This window comes from Macrotis lagotis, chromosome 7 (genome assembly GCF_037893015.1).
Source record: "Macrotis lagotis isolate mMagLag1 chromosome 7, bilby.v1.9.chrom.fasta, whole genome shotgun sequence".
In the NCBI taxonomy this organism is placed as follows: domain Eukaryota; kingdom Metazoa; phylum Chordata; class Mammalia; order Peramelemorphia; family Peramelidae; genus Macrotis; species Macrotis lagotis.
The window spans coordinates 33,164,950-33,180,746 of NC_133664.1; positions in this window are offsets into that span (position 1 = coordinate 33,164,950).

The window sequence follows — 15,797 nt, forward strand, 5'->3', positions numbered from 1 at the left end:
ACTCCAAATCTTACAAAAATAAGTGTTGAAGGCTACCCTTACATGTAATTGGAAAAATAATAGAAAATAAAGAATAATTTTAAAGAAGAGATTGCTGAACATGTTCTCACAGGGGAAAGGAGAAAACTCATCATTTTGCTACTTGGTGTCCTTTGTAATCTGACTCCCTCCAGCTTCCCTTTCCACATTTTTTTCACCATTCCATGGACTCTATGTTCCAAACAAATGGGAGTGGGAAATAGGGAATCAGCCTCATTGCCATCATCATCAGCGATGTCATTGTATGCTACTAGGTATCTATGGGGGCTCAGGCCTGCTTGTTTATTTTAACTAAATGCAATAATTCAAATAGCTCGATTTAATATGCACTTATTATGTACCTAGTATGTGTAAAACTAAATACTGAGAATATAAAGACAAAAAAGGAAAAGAAAAGAAAGAAAGATACCCTGTTCTCAGTTTTGCTGGGCTGAAGTTCTATAGAAATAAAAAGTTCACATACTCCTAGAGGAAAGGGACTTAAGAGACCATCTAGTCCCACTGCCCATAATGGGCATTGTTCTTCCCATATCTCTATCTTTGCACAGTGCATTGCCTCTGCCTGGTATACACTCCCTCTTTTCTTCTATCTCTTATAATCCTTTTTTTGTTACTATTCTTCAGTCACTTGACTCTTCCTGACTCCATTTGGGGCTTTCTTGACAAAGACACTGGAATAGTTTATCATTTCCTCTTCCAGTTCATTTTACAGATGAGGAACATGAAACAAAGAAGGTAAAGTGATTGGTCCAGGGTCACACAGCCAGCATCTTTGACTAGATTTGAATTTAGTAAATGAGCTCTATCCACCACACCACCTATAAATCCTTAGTTCCTGCAAAAAAAATAACTCCAAAATGAAACATTTCCTGAATTCCAGGGTTGTTGATATGCTTTCCCTCTTTGCAATCCCCACCACAAGTTTGAGTGTATAGAAACTTATCCCCATCATGTAATAAATAGGGTGTTGGCCTTGGAGTCAAGGTATCTGAATTTAAATGCAGCCTCAAATACTTATTATCTGTGTAACATTGGACAAGGTTTCTATTATCTCTTTCAGGAGCTAGACAGTTTTATGGTTTTTGCTTAGTATCTCCCTGTGTCTTGTGTGGAGTAAGGGTTAAATAAAGACTTGTAAACCAAATTCATGGCAAGGAAGAAAGGGGGTCTTTCATTCTTGGGTCTGATGCATTATCTCTTCCTAAAGACTATAGGAGAACACGACAGGAGGAGATAGACGGGAGTGGAGAATCAGCAGAGACTGGCAAAGATAAACTGAGGAGGAGCTGAAGCAGTGACAGGAGCAATGAAATAGCCCCAGCCCTGTTAGAGTTTGGATTGACCATGCATAGAATTATGCTAATGAATGGAAATAATTTCATAATTAGGTTAAACATTCAGTGTTGATGTTTGGATGAACTTGGTGGGCAGAAGGAAAAAGAAAACCTGTATTCAGGAGAGTAAGTTATGACTTATTGAATATAAGGTGAAATATCTAGAGGAGATGTTATACTTGTTCATAAGCAACAGATATATCTCTTCACCAGAGTCAAGTGTAGACTCGAGTATTTGAATAAATCTAGACATCTTCTATGTTATTTATGACCTTTCCTCTATAGAAAGTAGGATTTGGGGACCCCAAAGTAAGGGACAGATGCCAAAGATGCTAGGAACATAGGCATGGGTAGACATGGTAACCCAATGGGTGCAGGCAGCAAAAGAAGAGTCAAAGATGATTCCAAAGTTTCTAGCCTTGGTAAGTGGGAGGATGTTGGTGCTACTAAAAGAGGGAAGAAAATCAAGTGGAAGTGCAGATTTGGGAGAAAGTAAAGGATGAATGAATGAATAAATGAGCATTAAGTGTAGAAGTATAAAGTATAAAAATCCAGACAGTTCCTGTTCTCAGTGAATTCAAACTCTCATTACAGCAAAAATAAAACAAAACAGAGCTGTAGAAAGACCTGGAAGGTGAAAGAAAATGATAGATGGCAAAGCTTTAGTTTACATCAGTAATGTAGGTGATGGTGGGAAGGCCCTGGTGAGTATAGAGCTGGGGAAATAGTAGGCCCTGGTCCTTTACCATCTCACCAGAAGGAACAGAGTCAGTGACTCCTATCTCATCCAAGTCAGCTGAGCAGTCAAGCAATTTAGATGGGTCCCGAGGTGACAGGGAAGGTAAGAGAGGAGAATGGCCCTGCTGGTGGGGCTTGGGTGGCTGAAGATATGAGAGGGAGGAAGAGGACAAGTCAATGACATAAATATTCAACATAATACATTTGAGTAACAGGACAGCAAGGTGGAGAAAGCCAGCAAGCACACAGTTATTTCCAATTTCACCATTCCATTTGGAGTTTTCTTTGCAGGCATATTGGAGCCGTATGCCATTTGCTTCTCTAATTCATTTTACAGATGAGGAAACTGAGGCAAAGTGAAGTTACTTGGCCAGGGTCACACAAATAGTAAAGGTCTGAGGTAGGATTTGAACCCAGGAAAAATGGATCTTATTTCAGATTCACTATTGTATCTACTGCACCATCTACCTGCCCTAAACCCCTAGAAATATAAACCTGCAACTCAGAAGAAAGCAGACATGGAAAATATATAGTTTTGGAAGCCATCCATAGAAATGAAAGAGTTGAAACTATTAGAGATGAAACTATTAGAGATTTATAATTATAATATGACTATATAACATATAGAATAACATAGCATTTTAGCTATTAGAATAAAGAGCCAGGGAACTGGCAACTCTGGGAACTGCTGACATTTAAGCAATGGGAAGAGCAAAGTGAACTAGCAAAAAAGATACAGAATTAATCAGAGTCGGGGCGGCTAGGTGGCGTAGTGGATAAAGCACCAGCCCTGGAGTCAGGAATACCTAGGTTCAAATCCAGTCTCAGACACTTAATAATTACCTAGCTGTGTGGCCTTGGGTAAGTCACTTAACCCCATTTGCCTTGCAAAAACCTAAAAACAAAACAAAAACAGAATTAATCAGAGTCAAAGAGAGAAACATACTAGGCTCTATGCTAAGGTCTGGGGGGCTACAAAGAAGGAGGGGAAATGAAGTCTCTGTACTAAAAGATTTCAATATTTGGAGAGACAAGTCTTTATATATATATATATGAGATATATACAATGTAAATGAAAAGTCACCCCAAAGGGAAGATAAAACCTACTCTTATCTGATAAAGGTCAGTACTTCTTGTTCCTGGGTAATGTCCTGGAGGTATCAGAAATGGACTCTTGGAAAAGATAGGATTTGAGATAAAAAAAAAAACAGATTACAATGTAAACCAAGGGGGATAAAAGCATTTCAAGGAAGGGAAAGAGATGTTTTCATTTATGTGAGGTCCATTTATATATATGTGGCTTTTGAAGCTACAATTCCATTTTATTTCAAATATGCACATTCAAAAATCACTTGTCTTGTCAGTTCTCAACTCTGAATCATCCTTTGTTGAGATTTTCTTTGAAACCGATACACACCATGTTCTAATTCATTGGGGCACTCCCAATATTTATCCCATATAATAGCATGCTTAATTTTATTTTTGCATTCCACAGTTCTTGATAACAGCAAATGCATTTCTATAACTCCATTTGATGAAAATACACTGATGAAACTCATATTTCACTTCATTGACCATAATGAGCTATTTTATCAAACTGTCCTTATGACACTATTATACAGAAAATGATAAATTTACTAATTTATTCACTTGAAATTCCATTTGAAATTTTTAAAAAGAAAAGATCAATGAAGTCAGGTACATTAGGCTTTCACCAAGTGGTTTGAAGTCGTGTCCAGAAAACAGGAGCATCGCCTTTTGCTGCTAACTAGGAGCTGATTAATTAGTAGTTTTGTTCAGGTTCAGGAGAACAAATAAAGAGTACAGAAAATTCCTGAATACCTCCACAGAGTTTCTACAAACCTATATAATGACTGCATGGTTTTATTCCATGTGGTCTTTTTCACTCCTTTGTTTACTGACCTTGGTGAAATCTTTCATTTTTACTGTGCTTGTTCATTTCTGTAACAGCAACAAATAGCAAGGGGAATTCGTGTGCTTCACCAGTCATTTTTTTGAGACTGAATATCCTTGTTTTGCTCAGCCCAGAGATGCAACAGAGGCTCCCAGTCTGATGCCACAGCTGACTGGCAAGGGAGCTTTAACCCACTCTTAGCTGATAAAGGTCAGTGCTTCATCTTCCAGGGGCCTTCTAAATTGGGCTTCTGCTTAGCCTGTTGCAGCTCAGAATTCTGGCTTAAATAATCCACCAGCCTCAACCTTCCCTGGAGGGATTGTAGGCATGCGCAATCACAGTCCACTTCAATTCCTCACTATGTAGGAAAGATCCTTTTGGAATAATAATAGCTCATATTTCCATGGCATTTGACAGTTGTCAATCACTTAATCAACAATCATTTACTAAGAGTCTAAGAGCCAGAGATCTGAAAAACAAAGAATTTCTCTATCTAGAGAAGCATGTCCATTACTCAATCAATGAGCATTTATTAAATACCTACTATATGCCAAACACTATGCTATTTGCTAGAGATACGGACAAAAGTAAAAATGTTATGCTTTCAAGGAGCTTATCATCTAATGAGTTATATAAATATATAAAATTATTGTGCTTAAAATATGAATATATACATACAAAGAAGTAAGTATAAAGTAATTCTTTAGATAGTAGAAGGAACTAGTAACTGGAATGGGAATCAGCAAAGACTTCACATAGAAGGCTTGGTTTGGGGGAAAGAAAAATTTGGAAGAGATCAAAGGAAATGCATTCTTAGCCATAGAAAATAGTCAATTCAAAAGCATGGAATGTCACATTTAAGCAAAAAGGTCTGTTTGGTTGGGTGTTAGAATGTAGCAAAGACAAGTCAAGAAAGTAAAGTTGGAACCAAGTCATCAACATCTTTAATGCCAAACAGAAGAATTTCTATCTTATCTTAGAAGTAATGGGGGGGCAGCTAGGTGGTGCAGTGGATAGAGCACTGGCCCTGAAGTCAGGAGTACCTGAGTTCAAACCCAGACTCAGACACTTAATAATTACCTAGCCATGTGGCCTTGGGCAAGCCACTTAACCCCCATTGCCTTGCAAAAACAAAAAAAACTAAAAAAAAAAAAAAAAAATAGAGGTCCTTAGGTGACTCAATTCTTTTTAGTCAGACTCCCTATCTTATTCTTTGACTTTCTTAATGAAGTGAAATTCATTTTCTTCATCTGAGGACTCCATGACCTCTTCCTCAATAAATAAATTCTTCAATGAAAAGTTCCCCCCTCTCATTGTAAATGAATGAATTAGCAGCAGCTTCCTGAGGGTCTCACCGCTGACCGCTGACATGACAGCGGTAGTAGAGATGGAAACAAAATCCCTTCCAATCCTGAGAGACACCAGACAATCAAGAAAGACAACAAATGACTTGCCCTTTTCACTTTCAGTTGTTGTAGCCCTTCATGGATTAACAAAGAAATCTCAAAACTGGATGGGTCCAGGAGGAAAAGCTGGTGAATTTTAGTTTAGACTTATTGAATGGTAAACACCTACAATGCACCTAGCTTGAAACATTTGGTTGGAATTTGGTGATGTGGGATTGGAGCTCAGGAGAGAGCCTGGTCCTAGAAACGTAGACCCGAGAGTCACCTCCAGAGATGGCAAGTCACTATGCCAAGTCCTAGGGATACAAAGGAGGGAAAAAAACAGTATTTGTCCTAAAGGAGCTTACAGTCTAATGGGGGAGGCAGAATATCAATAACCAGGTACCTACAAGATATCTGCAAAGTGGATGGAATGTAACTTCAGAGGGAAAGAAGGGGAGGGATTGGTCCTTTCTTGAAGAAAATGGGATTTAAGTTCAGTCTTAAAGGAAGGCAGGAAAAATAAGAGGTGAGGAGAAGGAGGAGAAGGATGTTCCAGGCATGTAGCAAAGCTAGGTCAAAGTCATATAGATGGAAGGCAGTATGTCTGAAACAGGTGAGAAATAGCTAATAGATCAACGGAGCTGGGTCATGAAGTTCATGGAAGCCAGTAGAGTGTACCATAACTAAGAGCTTTAAATGCCAAACAGAGGACTCTAAGCTGATACTGTAGAAAAGAGAGAAACACTGGGGTTTACTTAGGGGAAAGAGTTGAAATGGTTAGACCTGTGCTTTAGGAGAATCATTTTATAACATCTGAGTGGATTAAAGAGTAGGGAGACTCTTGAGGCAGGGAGGTTTGTGTGAAGGCTTCTGCAATAATCTTTTGTGGAATGATGAAAACTTGTAGCAGGGCACCAGTTATATAAGTGGATAGGGGGAGGGAGGGAGTTGTGTAATGAGAAATGTAAAGACAGAAATGGCAGCGCTTGACAACAGATTGAATATGTGTAGTGAGTACAAGTGAAAAATGAAGGATGACACTGAAACAATAATGAAGTCCATGAGAGCTAATGAAATCACCACAAAGGAGAGGCTTGATTCACAAAGTACTCCGAATATTTTACTTTGATATACCCAACAATCCCATACATGCAAATTGCTAAAAGAATTATCTCCATTTGACAAATGAAGAAATGGAATCTCAGAAAAAGTGAATTAGCATGCCCAAGGTCACACTCTCAGGAAATGGAAGAGCTTGGATTTCCTTCCAGATCAATGTTACAATGATAATGATGATAAAGATGAAGATGATGATGACAATGACAAAGATGATGACAGCCAATATTTCTATTGTATTTCCAAGTTTGTAAAGTGTCTTCCAAGGTTGATCTCCCTTGATCATAAGCATTTAACCTCTATAAATTGTCAAGATAATATTGACATCTATGGAGATTATTCAGAAGAAATCTCTCTAAAAATGTCAACTCCATTGAAATTCTCAAGTGGCACCTTTTTTTTTTGCTAATGTTGTTTGTTACTTTGTTGGAGTCACTGTATATTATGTCTTCCTGGTTTTACTTTACTTTTCATTAGTCCATAAAGTCTTCCCATGCTTCTCTGTATTGAAAACAGTCATTGACTTTAGTGACACCTTCTACAGGAAGTCTTTTCTGAGGATGAGATTATTTTCCCCTTGGACAATCAGTAAGTTTCTAATAAACACTTATTAGGGCTAGCACATAATCTGATTCCTAGAAGGTATTTAACAGATGTTTATTGATTCACCAATTGATTGATAAAATGGGATAAAAAAAATTTATTACCTAGCCCAGTCATTCTAGATAATGAAACTGAGGTCAAGAGGATGACATTATTTTCTCAGAGCACAAAGACAATAAATAAAGCCAGAATTCAAACACAAGTTCCCTGAATCTAGATATAATATTTGTACCCTTGTACATGGTATTATGGCTCCAAGTCTACTGCATTTTCAACATTATCATTCACAAATTAGCATAACACTATTTCTTTCCATGACTTTAAATATGTAATCACTATATGGTGAAACATACAGACTAGAATGACCAAAATACTTCATTTTTAAAATTTTTCCTTGAAATAAAAATTTTCTGCATTTTTTCATCTACTCTATCAACAATAAAAAAACAGCTAAGCAATCTCCTCTAATCCCCTATACTGATAAATTCTTAAATTTTTGGACATACTACCTACATCTTCTAGCTGTTTCTCCATACCTATAAATAAAGGTAGAACTATGGGTAATTTCAAAATGTACCTCTTCTCCAATATTAGTTAATTAGACAACTCAACCAAATACTTATTAAGCACCTGCCATGTGCCAGTCACTGTGGTAGACATGGGAATACAAAGACAAATATGAAACAATCATTGCCTCCAAGGAGCTTAGCATCTCTGCTTTTGATAGTCACAAACAGCAATATAATTATTTTTCTCTTTTTCCCCCCTCATAGCTTTTCACCTGTTCTGATTTTAGAGCTCTACCTACCTTCATTGAAACTGTCACTTTTCTCTCTATCCCAAATAAGAAATTCTTCAAAAGATCCTCAGGGAATAATGAATTCCAATGCAGCAGTTAAGATTAGAAGAGCATGACATTGTTAATGGGAAATGATCCAAAGAGAGTGAAAAAAATAATTAAGGAAATTAAAATGTTCCAATAAATACAGAGCAGAAATACAATGGCTCGCTTTTATACCACTGGTACTATAGGCCAGTACTATCACATATGTTGGAGTCTATTTTACAGAAAGGATTTAGCACATACTTTTTTTTTTTAAGTTTGAAGGAAGACACCTTGACTACTTACATAAAAAAGACTCTTTGGAAATGAGAAACAATTGTGTAAGTTGTTTTAAAACCCCCATATTTTAAGAATTATTAGTTTAATAATATAATATTTTACATTATATTTTATAATTGAGAGAGATTATGGTATAATAAGAGTCACAGTTGAAACCAAGAAGATATGGGTTCAAGTCTCATCTCTGACACATACTAGCTTTGTGACATTGGGCAAGTCAGTGAACCTCTCAGTGACTCTATCAAATTGTCAGATGCAGAGAAAACTGAACAGCTTGGGTAAAGGGACAAGTCCATCATACCAAAGAAATCACAGGTCTAATTCATATTCCAATTTATTAATTATATTCCCAATGTAAGTCCTGTAGTACCCAAGGACATTGTGTCCACATGGGTCTGTCTGGATATAACTAGAAGAAAGGAATGAATAGATAGCTCCATCATCTCTTCCCTGACCATTCTCCAAGGAAGTGTTTGGTTTGCTTTCTTCTAGGAGGAGAGCAGGAAGTTGATCACTCTGCACTATTTGAAGAGGGGATACACAACGAGGACTATATCTAACCATTCCTCTAAATATTTGTGACATTTAAAGTTTAAGAGACATAATTTTGGAGTAATTAGTCATTTTGTTAATAATGCTAGCATTTTGATAAAAGAGGTCAATGGCATTCTTCAATGCCAAATGAATGCTATGGCAGCATGGGCTTATATGCTCTTAGAAAAGTGGATTTTCTGAAGGGTGGCAATCAACTGAGTGGTTAACCAGTAATGAGAGAAAATGAATATTACAATGAGGAACACGACCTATTCAAATTAACTTTGATCAGTTATTTACTTCTAAATTACCACCAGTCTTGAGCAATTTAACTAAAGAATTTATCCTCACCCAAACCAGAGTAGAGCACAAAGGCCAGGAATTCACCTTAGAATCCTAGTCTGACCACAACTGAGAAAAAAGTTTGTTAAATCTTCATAGTCCATATTTTTAAAATGAGGACTTTAGAAAATAGGGGAACTCTGGATCTCCATAAATCATTAGTTATTAATAATCATTCCTCTCATATTGTTACTCAGTCTAGAGGAATAATTTTTAGGTTCAAACAGTGCTCCTGAATGCTGTTTCTTAACAGAGAACCACAACAAGCTATATATCCAAGGTCTGACTTCCTTCCTAACATATTCAACTTACACAAAGACCACACACACACACACACACACACACACAGTGAATAGCAAATAAACTCACTCATCCTAATCAATAGTATGGGGAAATCAGAGAAATTATATAGATGAGACCATGCCAAAAGATACACAGAATTGAGTGAGCTCACTCTTTGGGGGTGAAATACCTCAACAATATATACAATTAAAGTATTATTTCAGTCATTACTTAAAAACCTCCAGTGCTGGTGAACTCACTACCTTGCTAAGGAAACCCATTTCACTCTAATTTGCCTCTGCAAATTCTATCCCTTGCTCCTAATTGCTCCCAGGATTTGAGGAAAAGGAAAAAAAGTTCAATTTATCTTCCATAGGACAGAACCTCTTTAAAAATATTTAGCACAGACAGTTTCAGTGTATCTTCATTTCATACAAACTAAAAACCAGAACAGTGGGAATCAATGAATATAGGTGATTCTGCATTTCAATTTAAAAGATTTGATAGAGCCCATCAAAATCTAATATAGTCTTCTAAATGTTGAAAGTTTATTCTGATTTCTCAAATTTTTCTGTTCTGAGAACCTATTCCATAATTCAGAAAGAATGAAAAATGAGAAATGATTTATTTTTGTGACATAAATAAATACACCCCATAATTATCTCTATACAGCATCATCAATAACTACCAAGCTGATGATAAAGCTTTCATTGCCTTTCCTTTAGTTCTAGGAAATTCAAGTTAGTTAATACTATATTTGCAGAACACAGACAAGGTGAATTTCAAGGTTACCTTTTATGGCAGAAGCTATTATAGCTCCTCCATCCTACACCAGCAAAATGTCTTCTAGCTCTGTCATATTATCTGCATTTTTACTTTCTATTTTATAAGTGACATCCAAAAAAATCCTAATAAAAAAACAGTTAAAATCATTTATTTAAAGACATTCTGTCTCTGTTTATGGAGTGTTTGATTCATTTCTAGGTGAAGGCATTTTTTTAATGTTCTTTATAAGTTCTGGGCCTTACTCACCTATTTTAGATATGACGACCTCATGTGACACTTTTCTAACTCTAGTGGTTGCTGCATTAGGCTCCTGGTCTGATGAGTCACATTCAAAGGCTCACATTCATAATAATTCTGCCCTTGGAATTGTACTTTCAAAATATATAAATATCTCCTAATGACATCTCCAGTTAGAGAACAAACTTTTCTAACGGGCTCTAGTGGGATCCCAGTCCAGGCCTAGAAAAAGTCATTTTCCAAGGATGACACAGTGGATAGAGTGATGGATCTGGAGTCAGGAAGACAAGCTCAAAGCCAACCTCAAACATTTAGCGGTTGTGTGATCCTAAGCAAGTCACTTAACCATGTTTACCTTAATTTCCTCATCAGTAAAATGAGATGGAGAAGGAAATAGCAAACCAATCCAATATCTTTGCCAAGAAAGCCCTAAATGTAGCCCTAAAGACTGCAAACAACAGTTCCAAACGAGGCAAAGAGAAAAAAAATAATTTTTCAAACCCCCAAGAACTCCCATGCAGGTCCAGGCCCTGCTTTCCTACTCCAAGGGCACCTCTCACATTGCCCCAAGCAGGAGAAGAGTTTACCAGCAGTGCCAGGACCCCCCTTCTTGTGTGACCCCACACCCAACATACAGAACAAAATTTAAAAGAAAACTTGCTGGCCTAGTAGCCCCAGAGCTCACTTTGAGCCTTGGTTACTCACAAGTCTTACTTCTGCTGACTTTCAAAAGTTTAGCTTTTCCCCAACTGTCATTTTGCTTTATTTAGGTAGCTCATTTCCTTGGTCCATTTGTAGTATGCATCTACTCTAAACTGTTGGAGGGGGCTTCTTTTAATCAAGGTATGTAAATGAGCTGCTGGGCAAGATTCTGGAAGACCTAAGTTCAAAGCCAAAACTTTGATATTTATTGACCATATAGCCATACAGGGACACTCTCATGGTCTGTCTTAAGATTTTTGGAATTTTAGTCCTAATCCTCAAACACAAAAATGATTAAGATGTAATTATGTTTAACACATATGTACACAGATGCTTTTTGCCAGACTGCTGCCTAAGTGGGGAGGGGAAAGAAAAGTGTGTAACTTATAAAAATGCAAGTGGATGAATGTTGAAGGAATACAGTTGGAAAACTAAAATAAAATATCAACTGAAAAAAAAAAAAAACTTTGGAATTGATTGTGTGACATGGAAGACACTGACCCAGGACCACTCAGCATAGAGAGTCTTCATCAGAGAAGGTCCTGTGCTCTATGAGCAAAACAGAATTATCATAGCTCAAAAGAAATTCTAGGGGCAGCTAGGTGGCGTAGTGGATAAAGCACCGTCCCTGGAGTCAGGAGTACCTGGGTTCAAATCCGGTCTCAGACACTTAATAATTACCTCGCTGTGTGGCCTTGGGCAAGCCACTTAACTCCCTTTGCCTTGCAGAAACCTAAAAAAAAGAAATTCTAGATATGCAAATTTAAAGAACCCACCCTAAATGTTCCCAAGGCCTATTTGTACCTGTCCTGTAGTAGAGCATGCTGGGCTCATATTGGTCTGATCAGCCACAGTTGGACACACTTAGAGTCCCTTGACTCTAACATAGTGATGCCAGTTTGAGAACAGAGGACAACCACCAACCACTCAGAGGCATATTACCTTTCGTTCTAGTTCACTTTCCTCCTACAAGATAAAGCAGTACTTACCTAGTAGAATTGTTGGGAAGTTCGAAGGAGATACTATGGTAACTTGGAAGCTAGGAATCTGGACATCTCTACCACATTCCTGCCTAGACCTTTGGGACTTATCAGTTTTGAATCCCAAGTCAGACTCCTTGTCCTGGTCCTTCCTCCAAAGGTTGTTCTCCCTTCCTAAACCCCAAGTCATATTAAAGAATGCTTCTTTGTTAGCCACTTGTCATCATATCTGAGTCAACCTAATAAGCAAAATAAAGCCCTAGGAATAGTTTCCTGCCAAAAGTAGGATCTGATCTGAGTCTTAAAGGAACCTAGAGAGACAATGAGATACAAGTGAGAAGGATTAGAACTCAGGTTTTTCTTATTTCTAATCCTCCCACCCTCTACTGATCTCTGAGTGGGTAATCAACTCAGAGCAGTTCCAAATATTATCTCTTGACTGTCAGCTGCCTGGAAAAAATATTTAGTTAGACATTTCCATTCACTCAAAGACTTGAATTGAACTATATATACCCACATGAAATAAAATTATTGTAAATCACAACTGGATTCATATATTTTGAGGTCTTAAAACTATGTCAAGATGGAGCAGCCTTATTTAGAAGTCATTATCTGAGATATTTCAAGGTCCCTCCCAGTGTGAAGCTCTAAAAATGTGCTTTTGTAATTTACTCAATTTTCAGTCGTGTCCCACTCTTTGTGACCGCATTTGGGGGTTTTCTTGGCAGAGATACTGGAGTGGTTTGCCATTTCCTTCTTCAGCTTATTTTACAGATGAGAAAACTGAGGCAAACAAGGCAAAATGACCTGCACAGGGTCACACATCTAGTGTCTGAGGCTGGATTTGGACTCAGGAAGGTGAGTCTTCCTGACTCCAGGTCTGGCACTCTATGGTGCCACCTTACTGCCCATAGGCAGCTTGTCATATGGTAATCACTTAAAGCTTGATGGCCTGGAAGGAGCAAGGGGTCCCAGAGTTGAGTTTGGTGCTTGATACAGTTTAATCTTTATGGATGATCCTAGGGCAACTAAGTGACACCACTGTGAATTTATAAATTATAAATGTATTATAAATATATTTTGTAAATGGAGAAACCGAGGCCCAGACATAGTAAGTGGTTTAGAATCATAGCTGTATGACTTGAGGAACATCCGAGGCCATCCTCAACCCCTTCATTTTACAGATGAAGAAATCAAAGCATAGGGAAGTTACATGACTTGTCCAAGGTCACACAGTAAGTATCAAAACAGATTGAAATCCAGGTTATTGGATTCCAAATCTTTTCCACTCTCCACTACACTATTGAAATGAAATTTTCCTATACTGGAAAATAGTAGTGATGATCATGTGCCTAAAATAATGCTGGGGGAGCTAAGTGACAAAGTAGATAATGCATCTGGACCTCAGTTTCTCCATTTGTAAAATGAAGGGGATTGGAACACCTGACCTCTGAGATCCCTTCCAATTTCATCCATATCTATGATTCGAAGTCACTTAACATCCCTGGGTCTCAGTTTCCTCTCTGTAAAAAGAAGAAATTTGACTGGATGGCTTTTCAGTACATTCTAGTATTTGATTTATGATCCTTTGAAACTCATGTCCCTTTTGAATAATGGGAGAATTGGGCTTCGGACATTGGGAAAGTTCCTCACTCTTTATTTTATACAAGTGATTTTGTTACCTAATGATCAACCATTTTAACAATGTGACCCTTTAAAAAAGAGCTTCAAAATTTCCAAAAATAAAATGCAGAGGCTGCAACAACTTTTTAATTTATGTCCCAAAAATATGGCCTTAGCACCTGAGGAGGTGCCATTGGATTCAGGTGACTGTGGGGTGTGGAAAGCAATTCCTCCCCCTTCATCAGCATTTGACAATAGGCAGTTAGAGACCCAAGTGAGCCCAAATAGATTAATGAGGCACTAAAAGGCTCTAATGAATAATGGAGTATTTTGAAATTTATTTTGTGTTTTATTCATTTAACTCCAATCCATTTAACAACTGAAGTTCTCACTCTTGGGCCTATTAAAATGTTTGGTATGGGAAGATTTTATTAATGTATGAAGTTTTATTTCATCTATCATTTATTAATTTATTTACAAAAAGGGGCTTCAATCTACACTAGCAAAGTGAAAATTAAATGTTTTATAGGGTTTAGTCAACAAATTTTCTCTTCAACAGGTTAACTAGGGACATTTGATCTCTGATAGAGAAAATCTTCAATGCTGAAGGCTTTCTTTTCACAGAAAGATAAGATAAAAGAGTGGGAGAATGGTATGTCATGGTAATGGTACATACTTTGTTAGGTTTACTTAACTGGTTTTCTCTGTTAACAAAGGTAGACTTTGCTCTACAGTGGGGTGGGGATGTAAAAGACTATGGTGTAAGAACATAAGACATTAATAAAATGCTTTGAATTTTTTAATTGGATGAAAAGAATCTTGGGGACATGGAGCCCGGCCTTATTAGCAGGGCCTACCATATTCAAATTTATGAAATCATTTCTTCTTCTCTACTTCCCTCCCACATTCAGATGCTCAGTTTCCTCTTGCTATCTTTACCTACCCACCTATCCAAAATTAAAAAAAAAATCTTAGTTATTACTTATTCTGTACTGATTGTTGTCTCTGCTGCATTTTAGAATGTGGCAAAGTTTTAAGCTTAAAAGCATGATAGTGGAATAGTAATCAAAGAGAAGGGAGACATGGAACCTTCCCTGTACTAATGAATGACATCACACAGGCAGAGGGTCGCTCTTATGGGGTCTAACTCTTATGGCCAGATTTATCTCTTCAGCTAAGTCTATTATCCTACATTGGTCTTCTCCTGACTTGTCCATTTAAGCCAGGACTGACAAAAAGATGCTCTGTTCCTTACCTGCCTGGCATCAAGTGTCTTAAGTGCCAGATCTTTTAAGTGGGGAAAAAATGTCCTCTTCCCCCCCCCACAATTCTGACTCCCCTATCATCTGCTCAGAAACAAACCTACCTGCCTTCTCTGTACTTTTCTAATTTTAGCAGTTTTGCTATAGATGTCTAAACCAAATCTGACCATAAGTAATTGGGATATAAGGACTTTTGGTTTAGTTAAAGGCATTGGGTATAAGAGGAAGACTGAAAAAAGAACAGGCTAGCTAATAAGGGTAAAATGGATAATGATAAGTAAATGAAAGGAAGGCAGAATTATTTGATTCCTTTTTTGCTCTGATATCTTAGATTATGTCTCTTCTCCCTCTATACTAAGGGTTTTTCCAATTTTTCTATATCATAGATGCCTTTGGAAGTCTGTTGAAGTCAATGAACCCTCACTTTCTCAGATTAATATTTTTAAATACATAAAATAAAACACATAAGGACACAAAGGACCAATGATAGAAATATAATTATCTACATGCTTTCTGACAAGTTCATGGTTCCTAGGCTGACTCTCTCTTTTTTATATTTTTCTCTTGGTGCTCTTCTTGTTTCCCAAAGATTCAATCATCATTTTTATGGAAATAGCTCTCCCATCCCTCCCCTGAGCTCCAGTCCAGCATCATTAACTGGAAACACTACCCCTTCCTAACTTCCAAATTTCAATTGAGGATATGCCTTCCTTCTAGTAACTTAGATGGGCATCCTTAGAGCCATATTCAGCTCTGCCTTCTCTCTCACCTTCCATCTTCAATTGCTTGCCAA